The following is a 4,321-nucleotide window of genomic DNA, read 5'->3' as shown; positions in this document are numbered from 1 at the left end:
AAAAAAAGCAACAACAAAAAAAGCTTATTGCTGGCAACCTTGGCAAGTGCAATGCAACTGCCCGCAGGCCTTAAGTATGAATCTCTATAGCATTATTAGAACCTTAATTGGGCTCTATATGTCAAGCTTGGAACTGTTAATTAGCCTTCTAAGGTTGAGTTGTTTTGATTTAGCAAGCGCTAGCAATGTTAACGTAGTTATTACTGACGTTAGGGCTCTGGGACTACTCATTGTCACCTTTTTCAACCCCGATGAGCTTGCATCCCTGGGTAAGATGAAAGGAGTCAGTGAACCTATACTCCGATGGAAACGCTTTTCCTGTCTCATAGTCGCTGGTGATGATTAGCATGAATGACAGGACTGGTGCATTGCAACACTAGACTATAGTTGCTTGCATGCTAAAATGCTTGTTCAGTCATGCTTTTTGTCTCTATAGGCTAAAATTAGATCCATCCTGAATATGACTACAGAGAGGATTATACACACTCGTATTTCTTCTCACCTCAGAGGACTGCAGTGTGTTGTTTACATGCCTTTATGAAAAAGAGGTAAAACTAAGAGTCAGAGCCACATCTCTCCTATTTTTACTTTGCTGGATGTGTTTTAGAGGTGATTTCTAAGATTGCACTCATACATTTGCATTGCCTTGGCCTGGAGTTTGGATGCCTCCCAAATCTGAGATCCATGCAGAAACCTACCTGTTCCTTTACCGTATCCCCAAAAAATACTTAAAGACACAGTGAAATGAAAAATAATTGTTTCCACCTATGTTAAATGTTTGTATTGTAAATTGTACATTAATTGAACCTCCAGTGTCAACAACAGTGGTTGTGGTGAAACATCTCATGTAAACCATACACATGATATACAGCTACTACATTAACATTGGCAGTAATAACGTGTGTGTGTGTGTGTGTGAATATTATGTCTGTGTGACACAAGCTCACACACATATCTGAGATAAAAAGGGTTGTATGAAACCATGAGGTGTGTGTGGGTGTGTCTGTGTGTGTGTGTGTTTGGGCGGGACTGAGTGCTTTAGGGCGACATGGAGGGAATTGTCGGTGAGTTAATACAATGAGGTTTTTCAAGTTAATTGGAAGCCGACGCAGCATGTCACTGCCTTGTTCTGCCTCCCTCCCACATCGTGTCCTGTGCCACCAATCTGAGCGACGTGCAGAGGTCTCTGTGCTTTGTTGCAGTTAAAAGACCCAGAGTGAAGGCTTTTCCCTCAAGCCCCCGAGGGAGGTCAGCATGGGATTTCCCGTCTATATCTGAGGAAAGATTACTTTTTGATTTTGATTTTGCCCAAATTTCTCTCAAAAGTAAAAGTGCTTCTTCTGCTGAAAGATGGCCCCTGTGACTCATATGTTATTATATATTTTAGCATTACATATTTTAACCAATCCATCATCACTTTAGCAGCATTTTACTGTTGGTTAAGGAGGAGCTAGTTTATATACTTTATATACTATTAGGTGAATATCAAGGCTCTTCAGATCAGTTATGGGGTAGAAATGAACCAAAAAAAAATCACATCCTTGCTTTTTTATGTACTTAGTTACATTCAAACAAGACTTCTGTTTTATTTAGTACTTCTGCAATATAGTGTCAAGCCACAGGGGTGAATGATTGTCCACTAAACACAAGGATGGACACAGGGGGCAACTTAGAAAGTTTGCACGGTATTTTCATGTTTAAAGTTACAGGTTGGAGCCCTGGAGGGGACCAGGCTTATGTGACAGACAGGATTCATCATTTTATCAGGTCCATTTCTAACATTGATGGTCATACCACTACACTGACTGACAAACAAACTGTGTCTCTGTGGATAGATTCAACATGAGGCCACAGAGCATGTATCTGTGGGGTTGTTCCCCATCGTGCACCTGGGGCCTGGCCCCCCTCATTATCCTCCCTTTTGACTCCATGTAACACAACACAGGTTCGTCCTTTTTCCAGCGGTCGGTCCTATTAAACTGGTGAAATCAAAGGATTTCATTCCCATCTTTTCATCCTGCTTTCGTTGACAGACAAAAGGTAGAGGGGGTTTCTGACAGCTTCCTTATTATTAGCAGAGTGGTTGCCATGGTTACAGTTTCATTATATTCTGGTCAGAATTTTTCTCTGATCATTCTTAAACCAAAATCTCTGTCATTGACAGAATAGTTTCTATGCCTGGATACGCCATAATGCAGCAAGGTCATCTCGTTGTTGGGGTATTTCTGCTCTAAATGTTCCTGGCAGAAAGGAAATGAATAGATGGAATGCAACATGTCTCATTGAAGTATTTCAGTGACTGAAGTTTAAAATCCAATAGATTATAAAACATATTTTATGCCTGAATAACAATACTGCAGATGCTTAGAGGATTCATATTGTCTGCTGTGTTAATTATTGACTAGTTTGTGTAGTAAGGTCAGTCCTTTCATCTGCTCTGTAATTATTTTCTAAGGTGAAAAAGGTCAAGGTGAAGAAAAGAAGAAAATGCCCCCATTCAGCCACTTTTTACCTGCTCTTCGTCTGCTTCCAGCATCCCTTTATCTCCCATCATACAATCCGTCTGCATCCTCTGTTGGGTCTCATTTCCATGTTGGGGCTGAGAGACGCTCACCTCCACTTAGCACCTCAATCAGTCTCCTCAAGCTGAACATACAGTCAGGGGCTGCAGTTCACTCTGTTCTCTCTCTCCATCTCTCACATATCCTTTCTCTTCTCGTCCTTCCACTTATCCCTTCCTCCTAGTCAGACTTTTTCAGTATTGATAATGCCCTTAGGCTGTGCACTCACATTCATCGGATTTTAAAATTGAGCTTTTTTTCTTTGTGTGCATTAAAGATTTTATTCATGTTTATTAATAACTGAATAGAGATGTGTGTGTGTGTGTGTGTGTTTGTGTGTGTGTGTGTGTAGCGTGGTTTGTAACCTTTGTAACTCATCCTGAGCTTGAATTTTGAGATCCCACTTTTATGTACAGATGATGAAATAAATAGCAAAAATTATGAAATGGAACAAATATTCTCAACATAGGTATCCAGAGAAAAAGATGGCTGTTAAATCAAATAAAATTTTATATTTTATTCATGAAGGGTCTTTACAAGGCAAAATGAAAAAAAGCAACATAAGAGGAAGAGATGAGAAGTGGAAGCAGTAATAACTGCTCTGACCTTGCTTACTCTTTGGCTAACCTTTGATACAAAGTTTACGATCATGAATTCAAAGAAGATAAAGAAAAGTGAACACAAATATGATTAGGTAACTAAGTTCCTTGAAGCTAGTGTTAGGTTGGAGATCGAAGTAAAGAATTCACACTTATCCCAGAGCTTAATAAATCTGCTTCATGAACTCAGAGACGAGAGGGAAGATTGAGCCTGGAAAAAAATAGGCACTGGAGTTTTGGGTGAGTCTTGAGATCAGTCAGAGTCAGAGGCTCAACACACTCCCACACAGGCAAACTTCATACAAATGGTCCGCTCACAGCACACAGCAGTCAGCCCATCAGTGTTGGCAATTATTTTCAATGGAAAGTAGTTCATACTTGCTGGATTTTTTAAAGAAATGCTGAGTTAAGTCAAGCTAAACATAACTGATTCTAACTATCTTCTAGCTATCGTCATAATTCCAGGTGCTATCAGCTCATCAATATGCCTCTAAATTTCCCTCTAATTTCAAAAACCTATTATGAAGGCTGTTTTTGTGGACTGCAATGAATACAGTATAGACACTGGTATAAACTTGCTTTTGTTAACTGTATTTTGAAAGAAAATAGGTTAAATTGTAATTATATAGAGCAAAAACCAAGCAAACAATGGGGATCAGTAATTGGTCTTTCCTTCTGATGATTGGTCATCTGAACGTACAGCTGCTCTCCTCCACTCACTGAACACAGAGAGCTACAGCTACATGAGAGCACATTCATTATGCTACATTCATACTGCAAGCACAAGTGGCCCTAAGGTGTTATTTAGTGACAGTGTGAACATCACAAATCACATGAAATCTAATATTTCAATACGGGACTGATTTTTTGCAATGCGACCTCAGTGTAAACAGTCATATCAGAATTCATGTGATTTTTACCTCACTCTAGATCAATGTTCGTCATGCAGGTCAAAAGGTCACTAGACTGGTTGTTACACACGTCTTAAAAGGTCCAGTGTGTAACATTTAGAATGATCTATTGGCAGGAATGTATATACACCAATCAGCCATAACATTATGACCACCAGGGTGCCCAGATGGTCATAAGCCCCATACCAATGAACAGCGATGCACTGTGTGTTCTGACACCTTTCTATCAGAACCAGCATTAACTGTTTCA

This window comes from Morone saxatilis, unplaced genomic scaffold (assembly GCF_004916995.1).
Source record: "Morone saxatilis isolate NCDOM2014 unplaced genomic scaffold, NCSU_SB_2.0 Contig14, whole genome shotgun sequence".
Lineage (NCBI taxonomy): Eukaryota > Metazoa > Chordata > Actinopteri > Moronidae > Morone > Morone saxatilis.
This window is presented reverse-complemented; position numbering follows the sequence as displayed.